Below are 24,260 nucleotides of genomic sequence, written 5' to 3' on the forward strand. Positions count from 1 at the left end.
TTAACAATCTAACTTAACTCAATATAATTTATCAAACTATGACTTTGTATCAGGGTTAGGTTCAGTGGCATGTGACAGAAAAACCTTGATGATAGTGGCTTAAATAAGATAGAAGCTTACTTCCTTTTTATATAAAAGAATTTTGGAGGCAAGCAGTCCACAGTTGTCATGGAGGATTCACAAAGTCCTCAGGGAGCCAGCCTCCTTCCTACTTACTATTATGCTATCCCCAGGGTATGGTTTCCTCCTCATGGTCCAAGATGGCTGAAAGGGCTCCAGTCATCACATCATGTCCCAGGTAATAGGATGGACAGTAGGGATAAGAAGGATATACCCCCTTTCTTTTCACGACTTTAAAAATTTTTTTAAAATAGAAGTCCCGTACAATGCTTCTGCTTAGATCTCGACAGCCAGAATTCAGTAAAGTGGCCACACCAACTGCAAAGGAAGACTGGGAAATGTAAGATTTTAGCTGAGTGGCAATAGGACCATTCAAAAATTGAGGGCTGATTATTATGAAAGATTGGGAGAATAGATATAGGTGGGTAATCTGAAGTCTCTGCCACAGGTACTTTTCATATAGGTGGCCTTTGATCAAAAATTTATTGATTGATTTTTATAAACTTGATCATATTCTTAGAGGTATCAATCAAGTTGTTCCTAAGATAACGATTTTCCCTTTTATTATTTTTTTACTTTATGGCATCATGTAGCATAGCATTGTATTAATTGCATCTAAAATAAACCCTCCTGGAATTAACTTACGCATAATGGCAAATATATTGGAAGGATATGGGGGAAACCCTTGGAAGAGGGAAGACTAAGTAGAAGGAAAGGCAGAGATTCTGCCAATGGTCAAATGGTCAAGAAAATCTGGAACTGGGAATTCCAGTATAACAAAGACATTTTCTCTGTCCTCTTTGTTTCCCACTGTCCATTGACTTTTTATTCTCTCAATGAAGAATGTGTTTTTCCACTTGGCAAAAAAACATGTCCCATGACACTTCCCAGACTGTATATCTAGGTGAGGCTTGAGATGACCTCTCTTCCAAAGATGATCTTGGAGGAATGGCTTCCTTGGTTCATCTGGGGTCATGTATCTACCTCCTGACCAATAGCTATGGCCGAGAGGACAGTCAGCAGTAACATAGCTTCTCTAGCTGCCATTATATGATAGAATTGTGGAAATGGTAGCAGCAGTTCTTATCAGAAAGGTGCATGCTGGCTACACAATTGTATAGACTACGCTACAGTTACACATGATGGAAAACCATGGGTCAGTGGTCTGGATTAAGTACATGATAAAGTAGAACAGGATCTATCTTAATGGAAAATGATTTACCTATGAACAAACATCATTTGATATGGATACAATATACAGAATGTTTACAATGTATCAGGCATTTTGCTAAGTGCTTTTTATATGTTAAGTTATTTACTCCTCATAACTCTATGAGCCAGAGATTGTTATCCTTTTTTATAGATGGGAGAACCAGAGCTCAGGGAGGTTAAGTAACTTGTCCAAGATCATACAGCTAATAAGTAAGCTACATTTGTCTTAACTTTGGTTTTTAACTACCAGAGTAATATACAGTCTCATTACTTCTTCATCTTGGATTGGAAATTATGGTCATTTTTGATGAAACAATTATTAGGTTTTTTTTCCCCTCAGTTCTGCCATAACAATGCTATGTGAACTTGATAAATCTTGTAATGTGCCTGGGTCTTAATCTCTTCATCTGTAAAAAGATTGAGTTGAATCAAATTACTTTTTCCCCTTGTTAATGCAGGTAATATTTTATTTCTGAAGGCAAGACTTGAGCTATTAGATTTTTAAAAATTTTAATTCATCCAATATTTTTTAGTGCTTCTTGAGCTAGATCTGTTTTAGGAACTGCGATGAAATTAAAGGTATTCAAGATGTATTTTTTGCTTACAGTGTTTTGTAGAAACAAACAAACAGAATTATTATTTTACAGGTTAAGAAGTACGGAGAAGAGTAGCCTTCAGAAGTGATATAACCATCAGCTCAATTATACCTTCAAAGGTATTTTCTCTATTTGCTGTCCTTAGTGCGTTGACTTCATTCTAAGGTTAGTTCCTTTTGTAGTTGTTAGATTGCTGCCAATGGCTATCTGGGTTATAGGCTGACTTGTTCATATCTGCTAGGAAAGAAAGAATCTTTCCTCCAAAGCATGGGCTAAAAATCCTTCCCTTCAGTCTGATCAGGCCAGGACTATAATGGTTTTCAGGTGTAATAATTAGAAGACTAGTCTAAGACCTAGCATAACTTAGATTCTAGGTCACATAGTAAAAACACAACCCCAAATCTCAGTAGCTTAAACAACAAAAGTGTAGTTTTTACTCAAACTATAAATCCATCCTGACTTTATGAGGGTAGGAGTGGGCTGTTTCACCTTGACCTTTCTTGGGGAACTAGGTGTACAAAGACTTTATTGTTTTCAATAATACTGATTTTTTTTTTTTAACCTTTTTCAGTTTCATTAGGTAGAATTAACAATACTGATCTTGAGGCTGGGCAAGCACAAACACTATAAGGACTTATACTTGCAATTAAATGTTCTACCTGGAAATGACACTTATCACTTCTACCCACAACGTGCTGTAGGCTAGTGACTATAACTAGTCACATGGTCTAGCCAACTACAAGGGTCAGGAGGGTAGCAGGGATGTAGGTTGAAAATGTAGTCTCTATATATGCCTGATAAGACAAGGTGAGCATTACAAGTCTCTACTACACCAGGGAATTTGTTTACTGATTGACTTAGGCTAATTGGCTTGCCCTTCTGTAGCTGAAGCTTGGATAGTTACCTAAACAACAAACAAATAAAAACAAAAACAAGGAACTCTATTAATAAGGAAGGAAAGGAGTGGCTGCTGAATAAGAAATCAACTATATGATACTTTATCCTAATGAAGAAGACAGAAATTTCAGCCATAGAGGTAAGCCTAGGGAGGGATAGTTTGGCTAGTTTCATCAGTCTTTAAATCAATCACTTTATTTATTCCTCTGATTGGAAAGACTGGTTCTGGCTCTTTAATGAGTGGGAATACATAGAGTTTCTATTTAAGGAGTTGGCTCAAAAGTGACTTAAAATATTTACTGGATTTCAAAGTATGGACTGTTTTTCCGTATTTCATTGTTGTAGTTACTGTCAGTGGTGTGTCAAGCTGGCTAGATTTATCATTTTAGAACTGGCAAACAACTAAAATTTATCTAGTCCAAGGCTTTTATTTTACAGATGAGAAAACTAAAGCCCAGTGGGTAAAATGATTATCTCAAGATCACACCTTCTTGTGTGTAGCAGTAACAGTGCTGTCCTTTGGATAATGTGCTGCAAAATGGAATCCTCTAAGTAAAATGTAGCTAGAGCAACAATTAGAAAACAAAAACAACGAAAAATTATTGAGAATGTTTTCAAGAGCTGATATTCAGTTAGTTCACACTTTCACATTGGTAGAGATGGAAAATTTTCTCAACTATTTGATAAGTAGCTACTGCTGAATCTCCTGAGAGCCTCCTCAACCTTTCTCTGTAACACACCCTCTCACTGTAATAAGGGGCCCACCTCAAAGGGTTGACTTGAGAATTAAATAGTGGAGGTAAAGAGTTTATCATGGGGACTGACACTCAGCAATATTGTATCTTGTCTATTATTTTTATTATAATCATTAATGAAATGGTAGTAAATTTGAACCTAGTTCCTACATGAAGGCTCACAACTTTGGAAATGTAGCAGTATTTAAGTTCATTAACCTTGATCTAGCTAATCTTTCAATAAAAAGGCTACTCATGTACTCATTTTTAAGTTTCATTTCCATTGTCTAATGGTTGGCTCCCCCTTACCCCATCCGCAAGACCCCACAGCGCTGGTTAATGACTAAGACTTTAACCAGGCTGTGAAAAAGAGTATAATGTACTGACAAGGTTCTGTTATTTCTTAGTATAATATATTATGAAGAACATTCTGTACAATATTTTGTTCAGTAGAACTTGTAAGTTCTCAGATAAGCAAAGATAGGCCTAAAGCCTAGTTGGTGAGGAAGCTGTTGGAGAAGTGGTGGACTACTTCTACTTGCTGAAGCAAATAACAGAAACTAGGAAAGATGAGAGGCAGAGGCAGGCAGCTGGGATAAGAAGAGACAGAGGGCCCAGCAGCAGAGAGGGAGGCTGGAGCTTATGGAGAAAACATCCTTTGACAGAGCTCTCTTCTGGTGGCCAGTGATGTTTAGAACTTTTTGAGGATATTTTCTCTATTAGAAATTTAATCTAGCAAGAGGAAGGCAGAGTTTCAGTAATAACCTCTCTGGTGAGAGTAAAAGAAATGTGTCTTTTAAAAGCTGGAACTGTTGGGAATTTTCTGGAAATTCATTATGGGCTTGAACCTTAATGAGCAAAGATTGATTCTCAAGAATCAGTTGTTTAACTGATACTTCCAGTTTTGAGGTGGCAGCTAAATCCTGGAAAGGGCTTTGATAAAGTGTTCTGTCACATGCTGGAACACACACTGACTCAACAGAACACAATCTGAATTGCTGAAGAACTAGTTTCTAAGTGTAGAGACATCAAAATTACTTGGCATTTTATTATATATTATACTGCTCTATAAAAATGCACTGAATCCTGGTCAAACATTTCTTCGTTTTTTTTTTTTTTTTTTTTTTTTTTTTTTTTGTTGTTTTTTAGCATTAGGAGGTAGAGAAGATAAATATTTCAATTCCTAAGTTTTTGGAAAGGAAACATGAAGGCCAGATACAAAACCCAGATGTTTTGAGGGAGATGTAAAATAAAGCTTTGAAATTGGAGATCTTAAAATATTATACAAGGTAAGCTTTAAAGTTGAACACGCTTGCTAAAATATTTTTACAAACTACTGTTTAAACTAAAAGTAAACATCCACCTCACCTCTGACTTCTAAAAATTATCTGGAGTAGGACTGATAAGACTTTGGCCTTTAATCCATCTTACTATGGCATAAGCCTAAAATTTCTGTTCATTTCCAACAACTGTGCTATGTGACCCTTAGAGCAGAATTTTGTTCGGTTTATAAGCTTAGTCTAGACACCTCTTCAGTGGAGGATAGTAATCAGTGGAGGATAAATGATTGTTGAATGGCATCTAAACTCTGAGCTAGAATATAATTCTGGCTCTGCCAGTGTATTTTTGTGTGACCTTAGATAAGTCACTCTCCTTTTCTCTCGAATTTCTCTTCTTACAGGGAGATAAAATCAACTGTAAACTATTACTTCGCAGAGAGGTTTTTATGTAAAGGGCTGATGATAAGAACCAGTCACAAGGTCCAGCAAACCTCATTCAGAAGAAGCTGAGCTTCTTGGGGACAGGGAAATTTTTTTCTTCTTTGAGTCAGCAGTATCTTATTTGTATTTCTGAAATACAGTTCTTGGCCTACAAAAAGGTGTCAATAAATACTGTAAATTTATGAATGTTATTAGGCAGATTGCAGTCTTGGCAGGCCACTGCCTCTTAAATCTCTTTTCTGTGATCCTTTCACTCTCGGCATTTAAAAGGCCGCTGCTCTTTGAGATAAATACCCAAGGCATTTACTTAAATATACCTAAGTCTAGAGAAACAGTTCTTCTGTCTCTAGGGCACCATTTCGCTTTCCCCATGTATTGCACCCCAGGCTTGGGATCTGGGTCCTGAGGCTACAGGGAAGAGTTCGGTGCGGGAAGCTCATCCTCCCGCCCTCTGATTGGCCGGCTTGCACTCCACTCACGCGGCTCGCGTCTCTGATTGGCCTCCGTGCCCCCCCCCAACCATGTCCCGCGACTACTTTGTGTGCTGGGGCGGCGCGCTCAGGTCCTCCGGCTCAGCTCGCCGTCTGGGCTGGTCTGGTCTAGCTCTTCGGCCCACTGCTCTGCATCGAGGGCGCCAGGAATTTCCCGAGTCCGAGCGGGTAGGAAGCATTTTAGGGAAAAGCCCCCTCCCCCCGTCCCAGTTCTGTTTCCCGTACTGAATAAACTTCCGCGTCAGAGGGGCTGTCGCAGCGGCGGGTCGGGGGAGAGGCCAGGCACCAAACTCAGGCCCTCGTGGTGGTGGTGGTGGTGGGGTGACTTTCTGTTGGGGTGAATGTGGAAACACAGCTCTCACAAGATAAAACAGGATTTCACTAGTCGCTTGTGGGTGCGATGCCATTCTCTGATCGCGCTGCAAGCTGCAGCGGAGCGACCAGACCTGGGCTGCAGGGGCTGAGAAGCAGCGGTCACTTCTAAAAAGTAGCAAGGAGCCTGCTCCAGATCTGCAATGCCAGTGCTCCTTAGGGCCGCGGGCTGAGCTGGCACGGGCCGTCCGTTTCCCGGCCGGCGAGAATACGGCATTCCCTGGAGGTGGCGCTTCCGGGAAGGGGGAGCCCGGCTCGACTCTCGCCCCCTTCAGACTCCGGCCTGCAGGCGGTAGAGGGCGGCCTACGCTTGGGTGGGAGCCGACGCCCGCGCGCGCAGCTGCTGCCCTGCTGGAAGTCTCCCGGTCCCGCTGTGGCCCGCGGCTCTGCGGGGCGGTGGATCCTGCGGCTACGCTATCCACTGGTGGGGCGAGCAGGGGGCGGGGAGAAGCCCTGGCACATGCCGGGGTCGCCGTAGGTGGCAGCGGCCGGCGCATGCGCGCCTTCTCCCAGAAGCCTGGAACGCGAGGGGCGCGTGCCCCTATTCGCGCGCGCACGCTTGCGCTAGCCGAGGCTTCCCCGCCTGCGCTTGTTGTCAGAGTCAGCCCGGCGCGTGCGCGTGTTATCTCCGGCGGACCGGAGTAGCCAGGTTCCCTCTGCTCCAGGCTCCCGCCCCCCGCCACCCCCTCCCAGCCCCTGGCCGGCCCGTCCCCTTACTCTCCTCGCGGAATGGGGCCGGCGCTGCTCGGGGTCGCGCTCCTGGGACCCGGCTCGCGCTCGGCCTCGCGCTGTCAGCGACTGCCTGGCTCGCGCCGCCTCGCACTCTCCCTCAGTCAGTGGCGCCGAAGGCTCCGTTAAGCAGCGGCGGCGGCGGTTCCTGTTTCCGTTTCTTCCTCTCCCTTCAGTCGGGAGTAGCATCTTCCACCCAGCTACCCCTCCCACTCCCCCAGCGCAGGGCAGCTGCAGCTGAGGGCTGTGGCGGCGGCGGCGACTGGAGAACCGCGGAGACCGCCTCTGCTCCCGCCTCGGGTAAGGGGGCGTTTGGGAGCCGGGCCCCTCGCGCCTCGGGGTCTGGGACTGGGCAGGCGCGGGATCTCTCGATGCCCCGGGGAGGTGACTGGGGGATGTCGCTGTTCTTTTCCCCCAGGCGACCCACGGGCCTGTTGCTGCCACGGCTGCTTCTTATCCGGCGGCTCCGGGAAAAGTGGGGTGGGAGTCCCCGGGACGCTCTGGTGGGTGCCTTCGCGCGGCCCGGGGGGCACGGGCCGAGGGTGAGGGGCGTCCGCCGCCGGGGCTGGGACGTGGAGCGGCGGGGCCGCTGCCCTCGGCGTCGCGCATCCTTGGTTAGGGCAGGGGCCGAAGCCCAGGAGCCGAGAAGGGATGGGGGCGGGGGTGGGAGGTATCCCTCTTCTCTCTTCCACACCTACCTGCCCTTTCGCTGGCAACTCGCTCTCTATAGTCACAGACTGTGGGGAGGAACATGCTTGTGCGTTAGGGGCTTTCGTGAGGGGTTCTCCGGCTGGAAACCGGGGAGTGGACCCGTACAAAGATCAGCTCCCGGCGAGGGGCCAATGCCAGGGCAGTTCACGGTGTGAGTGCCGCTGCATCCCCGTTTGATCTGGGAATGATGAGCTAGCGGCTTTTGAGTATCTAAACTTATTTAGGCAGGTTAAATGAGTCCATTTTTATTAGTTAAAGGAGGTTTGTCCTGCAAGAGTGAGTGGGCTGTCGGATGCAGCACCTGTTTTTCTCTCACTGTGGGGATTTCTTCAGCCACACAGAACGTCAGTGTGTTTAAGTTAAATGGCAATGTCATGGTTAGAGTTTATCCCTGCTGAGCTTTTAGCGTTTTGCCATAACTAGACTTTTGTTTGAGGCCTTGGATGGAGGCATGAAGAGGTGTTGTTTCTTCCCATGTTTGAGTTAATTTACAGTTGACTCAAGCCAACTCAAGAAAGTGGACCTAGGAAAGCTAGAATTTCCTATAGAAAACCCAAATCTCAAGGTAACGCAAACCAAATTTCGACATAAGTTTGCTATCAGTTTAGAGTTAAACTCATCATAAGTAACCGAACCCTCTCTTTACGAACTGTAAGCAAGGTTTATTATGGCCCCTCCCCACCCACCCAGGCTTGTTATTATTGGGGTTAAACGTATATTTATTTTCTTGATTAAATATAAATTTTGTTTTTATGTATGCTTCTTATAAAGGGTGCATTATATAGAAAACGTTTTAGGAAAGAAATTTTCAGCACTATAGAGTTATACTGAAATAATGGAGTAAGTTGTATTGTACTTAAAAAAAAAACAACAATAAAATTAACCTAAAATCTTGTGGTATATAATAAGGCCCTATACATTGCTAGCCTTGTGAAATATACCATAAAATGTGTATAGAAAGCCTTAATTACTTGATTTATAAATACAATAGTAAGGAGGAGGTGAGAATTCAGACATTTGAAATTGTGATTTTACAACTTAGTATATAAAAATGCAGGTAGTTAGAAATGAAGAGGCTTTAAGGAACATAGAAGGGTGGTTTGTAGGCATGAATTTTCCTTTTGCTGCTTTATAAATTAGAATTCTACTTGAATTAAATTGCTGAACAGCTGGAATGAAACTTGCATAGGTTGCAGAAACATGCAAAAATGTATCTTCGATCAGGTAGTGAGTTAACTTGAGGAGTATGTTGTGGTTTATTAGAATAGTGATTCAAAATAATTTCCATAAAATATAACGCTATATATAGGTTGCATTTTAGGATATTCTTAAATTGAAAGAGTTACTTGAAGTTGTTTTCCTACAAGTCAGTTTTATTTGAGGTGTATGGAATTGAAAAAACAGTAATTCTGATTGCATTCTGCAGTATTTGCAAATTTTAACTAGTTATCCTGAGGAATTGGAGTGTCTTTAAAAGTGGTGAATTTTGAAATTGCTAGTGGCCTGGAAAAACTTGTGTTCCTTCCTTGTTTTTTTTTTTAAGTGCAGTTATTTCAGTAGGTTGGTCTGGAGGGGGAGCTAGTGCCATAGCAAAGCGTGGCTCAATGTATGTTTGAACTTTTAAAACACCCAAAACCAGATTTGTTTATGACCAGAAGAAACATAAACTTAATTTTTAGTTAAAAGAGTGAGAGAATTGATTTAGGCATATATCTGTACATAGTTATTTGTGGAGTATATATGTATTATATTTTATAAATTAGTTAAAAATTCTTTTCATGATCTGAAATAATGGAAAGTAAATGGTTAAGATTTATTGAATTTCTCATTTAAAATCTCTGAAAATATGTCCCCAAATTTAGGGTGAGTAATAGTATTTCCTTAACCTTCTTGTGCATTGCATCAGAAAGGAAGGAATATATGTTGACCCTTTGTGCTTGTTGCATCTTCTTAAATTTTTTCTTTATAATATCTACAGTCTTAAAATTTCAAAAGAGCTTCAGGTAGAGTCTTATATGAGCAAAGGTATCAAGTGTGTAGTATGCTAGGAATTTATCAAAAATGGAGATAATTTTAATAAAGAAATGGACCCTTCAGACATCTGGAGAGCAGGATCCCAAGGTCACTTCTTAACCTCTGGCTCCTGCAGTATAATGCGGTGAGTCTAGCCAATATATGAATTTGAACTTGTGCCTTTGAATATGAAGCAGTTATTTTTTGATCTATTTTCTGAACGGTAATCAGTTAGGTATGTGAATTTACTTCTCACAGTTCACATATTCATATTCAAGGCTACAATTGATAGTGCGTATATTAAAATCGTTAGAACATTCAGTTTTCTGAGAATGGTGGGTGGGCTGTTTGTTCTCGATTGCTCTTTATTGTGTAAATAGAATTTCAGTGCTGATAAATTAAAAAAATAGATTCTGGTCCTATTGGTACTTTTCAAATGAGATGTCAACTTCCAGTCTTCTGTAGTTAACAGTAGTGTAGTGGGCATAGCATTTAGAGGACCAATACAAGATTTCCCTTGGTTCTCCTCTTGATTCTCTGGCTTATATTTTTGTACCAGTAATACATGATTTTGCAATTTGAGTTGTTACTTGTTGCAAATTGTAGCTTGTTGTAATGAGACAAACATGTTTAAAAGTAAAAGATAATTACAACTGATTTTTAAAAAACCCTTTTAAAATTCTGAACAGAAGACTATTATATGGGGATGTGTGTGCATTTAAGATATATACATATATTTTTAATAGATTAGTGTCAAGAATCAAATTCCTTTTGCTCTACATTCTACTCTCCTGTCTACATTTCCCCTTCTTCAATCACGCACCATCATCCGACAGCTTTCTGTTTGGAATAATTGGGACTCAAAGCAATAAAATGAACCATATTACTCACCTGGCATAGGTTTTTGTTCCTTGATTAAATGACTTTATATCAATCTGTACAATATTCTAAACATATAACTCATATGGACTTTATACAATACTGTACATTTTCCTTTTATTAAAAAAAGAGCGAATAGGGCCTATGGGTTTATACCATGTATTTCAGCGTAAGAGTTATTCTTACTTGTTAAAGAAAGCAGAGCTGTAGGGTTAATTTCATTTATGTTAAAAAAAAATACTTTATTTGCCAAAACCCAATACCACACTCATCTATTTTTAAAAAATATCTTTTTTGTGAGTGATTTTTTAAAATCATAAAATGACATGCAAAGGGGAAATACGTTTTGAACTTTTAAGTTTTTCAAAAAGCTGACAAATTATATCAATATAAGGCTAGTACAGATGTAGTTCAAACTTGCCTTTGCTGTTATTCTCTTTTCTTTTGTATTGGTTCTGTAGTATAACCTCCTCATTAAAGAACTGGAATAAAACTTTGACGATCACTACTGAAATGCTCCTTACGTTTGTTGTATCTTAGAACTTGGGTTTTTCAAAATTAAACTGATTTGGGGATAAACTGAATAAATATGACTTAACACATTTATATCAAGAAGATCATACTTAACAGTTCTATTTGTCACAGTCTCAATGACTGGTTTAGTCTCAATGACTGGTAAATAAAGTTTGCATTATAAAATAAATAAAATATTGATATTAATCTTAGATGTAAATGGGAAATTAAGCTAATGTTTATTTTAGAATCTGAGTTACGGGAAGTATTACATGATATGACCTTTAAATGCTTTAACTTTCTGATTGTAAATGAGCAAAAGCAGAATGAAAATGGGAGATTGTTTTATTTGATTTATCTCAATTATACAACTGAAATGAACCTGTTTTGTGTCCATGTAAATCTTCTTATTCAGTTAAGACTATTAATGAACCATGAATGAGTTTTAAATTTTTAAATATGGCTGGCTATTTATATATTATATCCCTTTAATGAGATACCAAATGCCATTAATACCTAGAGCCAGAATAAATTTGCCTATAGTAAAAATGATATTTACAAACCATCAAACTGTAAAAGCGTACCAATGTTATTGCATGACTTAAGTCAACATTCCATAAGATGGTTTTTAAAATCACATTTATAATTAAAAAATTAATTTATTATACTATCTTGGTAAGTAGTAAAGGTGGAAATATATAATTTGTAGCTTTTATATTACATCCATTGTCTCAGCCTTAGCTACCTTTGGGGCAGTCGGCGAAGGGAGGGAGGTTGAGACCGGGATGTTCTGGTTGATGAGCCTGCCTTATTTGGAGGTGAGGGAGATTTCTTCTTTAGGTTTTTCCTCTCCCTCCACTTCCTTCTTCTTCCTGTTTGTCGTCTTTCCTTCTCCCAACAGTGGTGGGAAATGTGAGAGTTCCCCATCTTTATTGGATTTTTTTTTTCTTAAGAGTTCATAGAACATTTCCTGGTAAAACATTAGCTTTTATGTTACAGTAGGTTTATTATTATATTGATTTCATTTCCTTTTGCAGTAATAGGCAAGAGACCAGAAGAAATTCAGTGAATGTGGGGTTTAATATTATTTATTAAAAATGATTTTGTGACTCCATATAAAAAGGGATATGGGAGGTGTTGGTTCACTGTTAAGGGTCCTGTATCAGTCACATTATTGTTCTAGTTACTGTTTAATATATGGTAATCCCTTCTTCCAGTTTCCTGGAATGAATTCTCATGCTTCCTCCGTTATTTCTGTCTTCATCTATGGAATTTCTGACTACAAGGAATTGTTTTTAGAGTATCTCTTCACCTTTTTTGTGTGCCTCATTGCAGTAATACAATGTGGGGAAAAAACCCCTAAAACTATAAAAACCTGTGTCCGTTGAAGAGAACTAACCCTGAAACTGAAGGGAACAGCAATGTTCTCCATTCATGGGAGTAGTATTGCTGGTTTCAGACAGTTATTGTAGAAGGTCCACAGGAAGAAATTGTATGTTTGATAATCAGGGCCCTAATCATTTGAGATATGACTGATTTCTCTGACACATGGAATTGTACTTATACCTGAAAGAGAGATATATTCAGTAGAGATTATATTTTTTGTGCCTTGAGTTCTGTGAATAGCTACATAATTCATCCAGTTACCAAATGGCAAAAGATTGTAATTTTGAGAAAACCTATGCTTTAAAATTAGAGCTCAAGCCAGGGTAAATATATATATATATATATATATATATGTGTATATATATATATATTTTTTATATAAATTTCAGATTTTTTTCTCTTTTAGAAAGTTTAGTGAAACTAGAGCTTAGGAAGATGATAATTGAAGTTATCCAAAAGATCTTTCCCTTTAGCATTGGTAAAATGAGCCTCAGCAGAATGAGAAATGTAGGTTTATTGAGTAATCGTGAGTGCTTCTTCCAACATGATTACAGACATCTAGACCTTAATTAAAACTGCTCATTTTTAGGTTCAAACAGAAGTATCAGCTTGATACTTAAAGATGTAAAGCATTTTAAGAATGAGAGATATGTTATTTTTAATTTGTAACTAAATGAAGAATATACTCAATGCTAAGTAAGCTGGAGAGATGTATACCTACTAAGGATATAGAAATAACAAACTAAAGAAACTTGCTAATGTGCAATTAGGAATAGTTCTTCTTAATAAAAGACTCTGTAGTGTTTATAATGGTATAAATTTAATGGTGAAAATGAAATCACCAAATAGTTGTTTTGGAGCAGTTTGTCAGATAACAGATAAAAGGGCACTTCCTCTATTCTATAACTGTCTACAGAGGCTTACTTAGAGCCTTGCAGAATCCTACCTAAAAGGAAATAATGATCAATAACTAAAGTATTTTCACACGAATTGTGCACGTTCCTTATGTGTATATTTGCATAGTACCTGTCACTTTCGTGGCAGATGTGAAGTTACAAAGTAAGGTACCTAACTTTTGGAAATTCTGAAGGGAAAAGGATCTGAAGAGTTGGAATAGGGCTGGTTTCTTCATGTTTTAGTGATGCTTTTTGAGACAGTATTTTCTTAGAACCTCACAGACTTAAACTAAAATCTGAGTTCTTTTGTAGTAATTTTTTGGATACAGCTTTATTGAAGTATAATTTATATACCATAAAATTCACAATTCAAGTTTTAGTAAATGTATACAGTTGTACAACAGTTATCACAATCAAGTTTTAGAACACTTTAACCTTCCAGAAAGCTCTGTCTTGCCTGTTTGCCCAGTCTCTGCTCCTACCCCCTGCTCTAGGCAACCACTTGTCTGCATTTTGTCTCTGTAGTTTTGCCATTTCTGAAAATTTGACATTAAGGAATCATACAATATGTAGTATTTCGTGTCTGGCTCTTTCCATTTAGTATAATCCTGTTTAGTAATTTGAAAGAATGGATAAAGTACAAAAGCTTTGAACTTGGAATCTGGAGACTTGTATACTAGTGTTGGCCCTGTCACCCAAATGTCTAAACTTGGGTAAGCCATTTGTCCTCTCTTGGCCTTTGCTGCTTTCTCCATAAAATGAATTATTTTGATTCTCTTCTATTCCATTTTTCACAGCTGGGTAGATAGACATGCATTGAACTTTTCCTAAAATGTATTTTAACTCTTCTCCTTAAGTATAATCATATAATCACTTTTTGTCAATATATGTTTTTTTGAATCAAAAACAAGGCTTATGGTCTAAGAGATGACTCAACTATGGGCAAATCTGAGTCAGCCTTGAAGAATCAAGATGGCTGATTTAACTTTTCCTTGGGCATTTCTTGGTTCACATGTACAAGTTTGAGAATAGATATAGTCTTAAGTGCCAAGTTAATAATTAAGATTTTGAAGAGAATAGAGGCAAAGTTGGATAATTCTCAGTGGTAGAGCTTTAAAAGTGATTGAAGCTTCTTATGAGCATAGGAACAAAAACTATGCTTTTAAGTTTTTTTTTGTTTGCTTTGGAAGGAGAAGGTGGGGGTGGGACAGTTTTAGTTAAGTTTGAGCCAACTTGGGCTCAAGGCAGCCACTTGAGATTAAACTGTTTTTTCAAAGAAGAACTAAAGGAAATGTATGGCTACTCTTGGGAAAACTATCCTAGGCCTTACCTGAAGGCAAAGCTGATAGGTAACATTCAAGTGACAAAGTAGGCAAAGAAAAATACATATGTAGGGAGTTAAAAAATGAGGTGTGCAACAGGTATAGACATCTGACTGAGTAGGCTGGTGTGAGGTATATGCCAAAGGGGTAATGTGCATTTTCAGTGCAGTATAATAAAAGATAGGGCATTGGATGACAACTAGCTAAATGTAAAAAATAAGAATGTTGTGACTGCTTTCAAATACTCAATAATTTTGACTCTTAGAAACTATCAGAGCTTCTTATATCATCTATAACAGTAGGTACTATGGCTGTAAAATGATAGAACTTTTATTTTTACCCATGCTAGAATGTATGAATGGTAACCCAGAGAACAGACACTGTGGAGGAGGGGAATGTAGCTGTAAATGTATTTTACTGTTGTGTCCATTAAGCAGCATGAGGAAATTTGTTTTCATGCTTTGTAGTCACACTTTTTGTTCAAAGTAGTATTTTAAATTTAGATAAATTACCTTATGATAACCAGAAATATCCCCATATCAAACCTATATTTAATGAGTGAAGATTTGTAACTTTTTACAGTATTATAAAGGTTGCGTTAAGACTTTAAAGCAGTTCCAAAAGTTGAATCCCAAAGCTTTTTATGCAATGACAGCATTCTAGGAATAAGTATAGGACTTTCTAAGGTGACTATTTTTATGGCAAAAATATTCTTTTGAATATGTGCTATGCCATATTTATTTTTAAATGTTCCACTCAAGTTGTAATACATCTCAAGTACTTAAGTATGAATTATGTAGTCGGGAAAATTTCAGTGTAAAGGAAAGAGACACTTCTTTCTATAACCTCTGAAGCTTCAAAATATTAAAGATGATCATTCATATTTTGCCAGTGAATTTTAATTTTTAGTTATAGTAATAAGTGAGCAGCTGTCAGGAGGTATAGCTATTTCCAGGTTTAGAATTCCTGTTCTTTATATAGTTCTCTCAAATACTTACTTTTAAGAAAGTAGATGTTAGAGATTTCTTTAGTAATCAGATACTACTTTGATATTTAAGGAAAGCATCAGAGCAAGCCTAGAACCACATTGAATCAGTAAAAATGATTATTCTAGAAGTGTTATAACAGCAAAGAAAAACATGGAGTAATACACAATGGAAAATAAGTCATACAGAACATCATTACCTGAGATCAGGTATAGAAGGCTGTCTTTACAAAAGAATAACATACCAAATCAAATAAACTAAGGAATTTGTGCCTTTCTACTTATTAAGTGAAAATGAAATGAGCGATTAACTAGAGAAGATACTCCAAATACTTGCTTATGTTTCTCTTTTCTTTCTTTCTTTCTTTCTTTCTTTCTTTCTTTCTTTCTTTCTTTCTTTCTTTCTTTCTTTCTTTCTTTCTTCCTTCCTTCCTTCCTTCCTTCCTTCCTTCCTTCCTTCCTTCCTTCCTTTCTTTCTTTCTTTCTTTCTTTCTTTCTTTCTTTCTTTCTTTCTTTCTTTCTTTCTTTCTTTCTTTCTTGTTGGGGGAGGTAATTAGGTTTATTAATTTATTTATTCTTAGAGGAGGTACTGAACCAAAAACCTCATGCATGCTAGGCATTCACTCTACCATTTGAGGTATAGCCTCCCCCCAATTCTTTTTAATTGACTTCCTACAGGGGCTATTTCAGACCTTTTCTACCTCCTTCCTAGCCCCTAAGTCCAGTATACAGCTCTCAGACTTTGTAGGTTGTTTCACTTGTTACTTTTTTTTTGTGTGGAAAGAGTAAGACGGTTAACAGCATCAAACAGAGCTTCCTCAGCTTTGCTTTTCTGTAACTGTAAATTGTGTAATTTCCCCTTCCCTCTATTATTTGGTGTCCTGGATGTGCCCATTAGGCTTTCATGGCTACTTAATGGCTACCTCTTTTACCCCTGCTACCAGTTGGAATATATACGCTCATTAGTTAACTCCTTTATCATTCTAATTTCACTCTCCCCTAACAACATCTTTACTGGCCTAAAAAAAAAACAAACCCCAAATCACCTTTCCTTTTTCCTTCTGCTGGCCTCCTGTCCCCTTTTGGTATTAACCCACGGCCCAAAGGAAAAGCAGTGTTTCTATTGTTTCAATTTTGCTGCCTTCTTTTTCAGTAAAACTATTCTCTCTGTTGTTACCAGTGACTTTCTGAATTGCCAAATGGAGACTTTTTTTTTAGTATTAATTTTTACTTTTTATTTCTTCAGATTTGTCACTAGGCTCCCTTTCCTCTTCCCTTTTCCTTATAACTTTGTAGTCCTCCTTGTTCTCCTGTATATTCTAACAATTCTTTTCATTCATAAGGTCAACTTGTTTATTAAGTATTTGCCTTACACATTTTTCTTGATCCAGACTTTTTTCTTTGTAGTGTTACCTGTCTTTTTGGCTTCAGTGAATATCTCTTTCAGACAACTCCCACCCATACTGTAAGTGCTTGAACTTCAGTTTCCTGTTGGAGAGCTCTGTTTGTCATGCCGTTGAGCTCAGGGTGATCAAGTCTGAGTTTTCTTTTACCCAAAATGTGTTATTCTTTCTAGCTTTCCTTTCTCTTATTGGCTTATCTTCCCTTTACCCATTCATGAATTCTGAGTTATTTTTCAATTCCTCATCAGATCCATTCAGTTGTGAAGCTGTGAATTCTTTCATTGCAGTGTTTCTCTACTTCATCTGCTCTGTTTTATATCTTTTTTACTACAGAAGTTTAGGTTCTCAGTACCACTAACATATAAATAATTGTACTTTGATAATTGCTTCGATACAGGGAGAGAAGGAAGAGGCAGTTCTACTAGAGTGTGATTAAGTGGGGAAGGCCATATTGAAAGAAGTGACATTTAAGCTTAGCATCAAAGTATGAGTATGGACATTCCAGGCAGGCAAACTGAAGAAAGAAGTTGATTATGGGTTGTCAACTCTTAAGACTTTTGCTTTAATCCTTACTGTGTGTGGGTGTTTTTCCTATTGGCATATGCTGTTGCCTTTCTTCAGATATTGATGAGTATCAATGAATGAACAGTGTAAAGCCAGAGTGACACAATGAATAATGTAAAGTCAGAGTGATGCAAAGTGATGCATAGCTTTATTACCTAACTTTGAGTGAGTAGAGTGGTAAAAATGTAAAGGGGTTGAAAAGCGAGCACTATCTGCATTGAAGACTTAAAATCTGACTAAAATTTACATTAAAAGCTGTCTTTAAAGTTCCTGACACTTGGAATGTAAGTCTTCAGTGGGCTTCTGTTTTCAGTCTACAGTTGACCCTTGAACAAGTTAGTTTGGAACTGTCTGGGTCCACTTATACCTGTATGTTTTCCAGTAATAAATACTAAAGACCTCCATATGGTATATTTCCTTTATTTTTCCATGTGATGAAATATTTTAAAAATTTACATGCAGTAAAATCCACACTTTGTGATATACAATTCTATGGGTTTTGATAAACACATAGGATATGTATCCACCACCATTATCAAGACACAGAGTTCTTATTGCCCCTTTGTAATTAACCTCTCCCCCTCTATCTCCAACCACCTGGTAAACACTGATATGTTCTTTATGGTTAATGTTTTGTTTTTTCCAGAATATCATATAAATGGAATCATAGTTATGTAGAGTTTTAGTTCAGCCTCTTTGACTTAGAAAATGCATTTGAGATTCATTCATTTGTTGGCATGTATCAATAGTTTGTTCTTTTTCTTTGCTAAGTATGGATGCACTGTAGTTGGTTTATCCATTCATCTGTTGAGAGATGTTTGAGTTGTTTCTAGTTTTTGGCAATTATAAATAAAGCTGCTATAAACATTTGAGAATAGCTTTTTGTATGAATGTAAATTTTCATTTTATTTGAGTAAATACCTAGGAGTGGGATTGCTGAATCACATGGTAATTTTATATTTAATTTTATGAGAAACTGCCAAACTATTTTCCAAAGTGACTATACCATTTTGTATTCCCATCAGCAATATATGAGAGTTGCAGTTGATCCATATCCTTGCTAGCACTTGGTATTGTCAATTTTTAAAAACAAAATTTAGCTCTTTTAGTAGATTTATGTCATTGTAGTTTTAATTTGCATTTTCCTAGTGACTCATGATGCTGAGTATATTTTTATGTGTGCTTTAAAATACTTGTCTTTAACATTCTGGGAATGTGTATTTTCTTTTTAAAAAATGATTGCAGGGGGAAGGTATAGCTCAGAGGTGCAGTGCTTGCCTAGCATGCACTAGGTCCTAGTTCAATCCCCAGTACCTCCATTAAAAAAAACAACTCTGATTACCTCCCTACCAATACACAGTGTATACCAATTATATCTCAGTAAAACTGGATGGAAAAAATTATATAAAAAAAATGATTGTAGTTTTTTCCAAAACAGTATAGAAAGTGGCCTTGACAAGGCCTTTGACAAGCATTTGGGTTATAGCTGCTACATTACGCAATCCAGAGGATACCATTCACATTAAAAAAAAAAAAAGAAGCTCTCTGGAGTTGTGCAATGCAGCAGTTCTGGCTATATATTTATAGCCATTATCTAGAATTATTGGTGATTAGGTTCCATGGAAAATTTCAGTACTATCAAATGATGCATTTAAAAATCATTTTTCAGTGTTTCCCTGAAATGAAATTTTGTCCAGGAACAGGTTCTGAAGAAATGCCCTACAGGCAGTTTGTCTAATGGATCAGACTTGAGAGACAAAGTCCTATTTCAGATACTCAACTCCTCCATTTACTGCATGAGTGACCTTGGACATCTTATCTAGCTTCTCTGAAGCCATTTCCTTATCAACAAAACAGGGTTGATAATATCTGCCTTCTGTGGATGTAGTAAGAATTATTAATAATGCATGTAAAATACCTGACACAGAGTAGACCTCCTCAAGTTGCAGTGGCTTTTACTTCTATTTCTTACTGCTACTTAGAGCTAATTACCCAAAAAGTGTGTTCAACAAAGGCTTAGGGTACCAGCAAAGCAGAGGAAAAATAATTTGGGAAAAAACATAAAAGCACTTAACATTTAAAAAAATTTTTAGACATAGCAGTCTGGAAAGAAATCAGAATTTATTGGACTAATTTAATCTTAGTTGTTTTGTATTTCATAGGGAGGAAGCAGAGGATTATTTTCTGTGCTTAGAGCCCCTAAACATTTTAATTTTTACCACCACTGCCGCCACTGCTGCTGCCACTGCTGCCACCTTTGTATCATGACTATATTAAAGGAAGGCTCTTTGAAATATATAAACTAATGTTTAGGGACTTAGAAATGCACTTTACTTGTTTGAGACAAGAAGATACGTGACTGAATAGTAGTTGACGTTATTAGTTCTGTCCAGTGAAGTGAAGATATTTGAGGTCCCAGGGTATTTTATAAGATTTTTCTAAACTTTATGATTTCTTGTGATTCCATGGTGATTACAGTAAAATACTTAAAACAGCAAGACAGGAGAACGAGGGAGATTAGATTAGATAAGCTCTGTGGACACAAGGAGAGAGGTTTACCAAGCAATGGATTGGGTATAGAGAGGAGTTTAGGTTGAGTTTCTGGACCTGGGAAGTAATTTAAACATCTTAACTGTACAAGAGTGATTTTGTTTCTTTGTTTGGTTTTAAACTGTCTCTCTATCTTGGTGTTTTCTGTTTGTAAGTCATGTTGGATTCTACCTCTGTATAGCAAGGGGTTTCACAAGTTTGAGTCATATTATTTTGGCTCACGCTTTTATTACTTCTCAAGTGGAATTTTTTTTTTTTGGTAATAATATGGGGAAGAGAAAGAAATAGCCTGAGAAATAGAATTAAAGGTCCTTCTCCTCTTTCTCCATTTCTTCTCTCTCAGGTAAGTAATACATCAAAAACATTTTATTCCAGTCATTTTGTAGCTTGAGATTAGAGAAGGAAAGTTTGCATTTACATCTCCTATCTTTGTCTGCCTTTTTTGCCTTTGATCTACTATTCAGATTATTTTTCTCAAGTTAACAAAACCTAGATATTTAGTGAGCACTGTCTGTGGTTACTGAAAGACTAAGTTTCTGAAGTTTGTTTGCAGCTAGATATATAGCCTTGTGAAGAAGTTCTGATAAATGGTATGTAAGTGTAAGTGCGATACATCCTAAAGTTTTATTTGAAGGGAGAGATGTACCTTCTTATCTTTTTTCTCCAGCTGCCAACTTAGACCATGAGGACAGGGGCTATACTCTAGGAATGGTGGGCTGGAGAGTGGAAACACACTGTATGTTGTTGTTGTTGTTGTTGTTTTCCTTTTTCAGTTTTATTAGATAGAATTATTACAGTTCAACTGCACATACACATTATATTGCATGTAAATACATATATATAGTATACTGCACATTTTTTTGTGTACATATATGTACTCACTATTGTTTCTAAGAACAGATTAGATCTTTAGTTTTTTAAACTTACACAGTTATCAAAGGAATAAAGCCAACTACAAAATAAGAATCAACAGAATGTGGTAATCCAATTATAAGGGACAGTCAAATGTGCTTACACATATTCAAGAAATCAAAAATAATAATTAGTTCATTTGGGAAAGACATTGTATGTTGATGACACTGTAGAACAGCCCTAGCTTGCCTGTTTTCAGATTATTTTATGTCACAGAGAAATAAATTTCTGTTTTGTTTAAGCCTCAGATAATTTTGTTGTTGTTGTTATATATAGCTGAATCTACTGCCCTCCACCCCTCAAACTCCATCCTAAAGCAGCTCCCCTTCTCTTGCTTCCTGATCTGTGGTTGAACTCTTGGTACCATTTTACTTTTCTACTTCCTAAATCCCGGAAGTTTCTGCTTCCAACATTTTCCATTATATTTTTTCATAGTCACAGCATTGCAATTAGAAGCAGTTGTAAATGCTAGTTATGTGGTTTCTGAAATTTTAATTACTTTAAAGAAACTTTTTAGGCAGGGATATGAAAGAATGTGTAAGTGTAGTTGCAGGTATTTTATTTCCTACTGAAAAAGATACAATTTCTGGAAAATGTGTAGCCATTAAGTACCACCCACTCCCTTCCTGCCCCCTAATAGTGGTAGACATAGATTAGTGTGGTTAACTGGCCACCAGCCACTTCTCCAGTGATTATGTCTAGATCATTAATACCTCCTTATTGCCTGCTTCTTTTGGAGAGCTCATCCAACCCCTGCTCTAGTCACATGGTCCAAATGGAAGCTTATTACCATCACAGTTCAAGGATTGGTTAAGTGAGATGAGCAAATATTAGCTCTGTTTTGGGTTTTTGGAATTGCACCTATCAGGGAAAGAGGCTGTTAAGGATGTGGAAAAGCTGGTTTAGGAGAATCATACTGATACTTAGAAGCAGAAATAGAGACAGAAGGAAACTTACCAGTCTTTTCCTTAGAAAATGGACATTGTACCTCATCTGGGCCAATTAGAATCTCTTTTCTAATAACTTCTGATTATTTGAAACTGAGTTTCTTTAAAGCTGTATTTCGGAATATAAATAAATATATTTTTAAAAATTTAAAGGGTGATAGAAGCTATATATCCTTTGTTATTTTGAAGAAAGTTCTTGCCTGGTACATTTGTATTGTCTTAGCTATTCAAGCAAATTACTCTTTTGATAAACTATAGTGTTTCATGAAGAAGAAAGGGAGCAAGTTTTTCTTCATGGATGCAGAGAATTTTTAAAGGAAAAAAGCCCATACCCCTCTAAACAACAATAGTAATAATAAAATATGCACAGAATCTTCCTAGTGCTAAGAAAATATCATTTAAGTGCTCTAGTTCTTCTCTTGTACCTCTTTATAAATATAAAATGATCTAATTTTTATTTTGGAAATACTGTATAGGAAAGTTATGAACCAGTGGCTATATTGGTCCTTTGAGTGTGGGATGGTAAATAATAGAATCTCATCAGGACTTAAAACATTTACTTTTCTATCCTAACTATTGAAAATAATATCATCTTTTATAATTCATTTAATATTTATGTCTTTTATAATGCGAAAAGTATTTACTTCGTGGCAGAATCATCTGTGATTTCTTAAGCAGCATCATATATTTTGCTCTTCTAAATTAGAACTAGAGATTTTTCCTAAAGACTTTGTTGTTGATAGGACAATAGATAGGCAAATGAAAGAAAATCTGTAAAGAGTGATCAGAATACTTTTAGTAATGCCACACTGGTTTAAATATGAATGGATAAAGAAATACCTAGATTTGCAGTACAGAGAAAGGAGAAGGCAATGAAGTCAGAAGTTATCTTGTTGGGTATCACCCTAAGGGTATGTCACTCCTGAGAATGAGCTAGCTTTCAAAATATTTCAATTTCCCCTCCCCATAACAGCACATTTTCTTTCCTGCTGCCCCTGGTCAGCCTTTTCCCGAACTTTCGAACCTTTCATAAGAATATTGTTAGATAAGCTTTTCTTTTGTTTGTGAAATTCTTGCTACTGTACCAGGTGGTTTCCTACATTTGTCAGTACTGTTGCCTGGACTTGACAGAGGCACATTTTCTTAGAAATTTATATCACCTCCTTTGAATGGGGACACTTTTACTTCGTTAGAGGTCTCTTTTCCTCTTTGATTAGGCAGTTCAATAATTTGCTCAGTAAATGTTTGTTTATTGAGGAAGTACTATATGATAGGCACTGTGTTAGGTCCCCATTATGTCAACAGAAACTAAATTGCTTGAAGGGAAGACATTTTAATGTCTAGGTACCAAAGTTTTACTTATATTATTTATTCATGCTATTTATAATTTTAAAATTCAAACACAAAAATAGAGAGTATATTAAATCTCAATGTAACATCACCTGGCTTCAACCTCTACCCTCTGTTAAAGAACAAAATTCAGCTGAGTAAATTTGAAGATCTAATTGGCTTTTTTCAGTGATTCATGAATTGGGCAGCATTCCATCTAGCAAATAGAAAGACGCTCCATAGAGTGGAACAAAATGGGAGATTTTATAGGCAGAAATAGGGACAGGGAGGAAAGAGCAGATTACCTCATTTTTCTTTTGAGAATAGGAAGGATCTGTCAGGTGGATTACCTCACTACTGCTGACCAGGAAATTCCAGATTTGCTTGTTTAAGATGACATTCCTGTGAGAGATTGAAATTGCAGTTAGGTTTGGTATTAAGTCCTGGTTTGCTGATACGGAGTTTAGCACAAGTGACTCCATTTTGGGTCTGTTGTCTCTTCCCTCAACACTTTTTTTGTTGATGTATTTTCATGAAAATTTCAGAAATCATGCCACTTTATCCATAAATACTTGAGGATGAAACTTAATTTTTTGTAGTGTAACCACAATGCCATTATCATACCTAAAACAATTAATTCCTTAAAATTAATACTCCCCCATTATGTACAAAAAGTCATTTTTCATTTTGTTTGTTTGAATCAGGATTCCAGAAGGTCTACTTGCTATAATCGGTGTAACATCTGTTGTAAGTTTCTGGTAAAAAGGTCTGCTCAATATCATTGGTTATGTAATGTCTGTTTTGTTTTTTTTAAACTAGAATAGCCCCCCTTGCCTCTTTTTTCCCCTTTGCTATTGACTTGTTGAAGAAATAAAGTTTTATTTTGGTGGTTTTGTTCTGATGGAATTTAGTTAGATTTGAAATAATTAGCACTTGCTACAACACATTGGATTTGTGTTAGTTCCCCTTCATAAAACC

General features: G+C 37.3%; 1 protein-coding gene across 4 annotated transcripts in view; it reads left to right on the top strand.

Moving 5' to 3' along the window:
• Positions 1-5,811: 5,811 nt before the first annotated feature.
• Positions 5,812-24,260, top strand: part of FUT8 (fucosyltransferase 8) — a 255,203-nt gene continuing 236,754 nt past the window's right edge. For 2 of the 4 annotated variants that reach the window (XM_031453882.2, XM_031453885.2), the window contains exon 1: positions 6,749-7,172. The gene's annotated coding sequence lies outside the window, so the exon portion shown is untranslated. Of the gene's footprint in view, positions 5,940-6,748; positions 7,173-7,290; positions 7,376-24,260 lie in introns of those variants that run through there. The other 2 variants (XM_064486044.1, XM_031453883.2) reach the window with 2 other exon arrangements.

This window comes from Camelus dromedarius, chromosome 5, assembly GCF_036321535.1.
Source record: "Camelus dromedarius isolate mCamDro1 chromosome 5, mCamDro1.pat, whole genome shotgun sequence".
NCBI lineage: Eukaryota > Metazoa > Chordata > Mammalia > Artiodactyla > Camelidae > Camelus > Camelus dromedarius.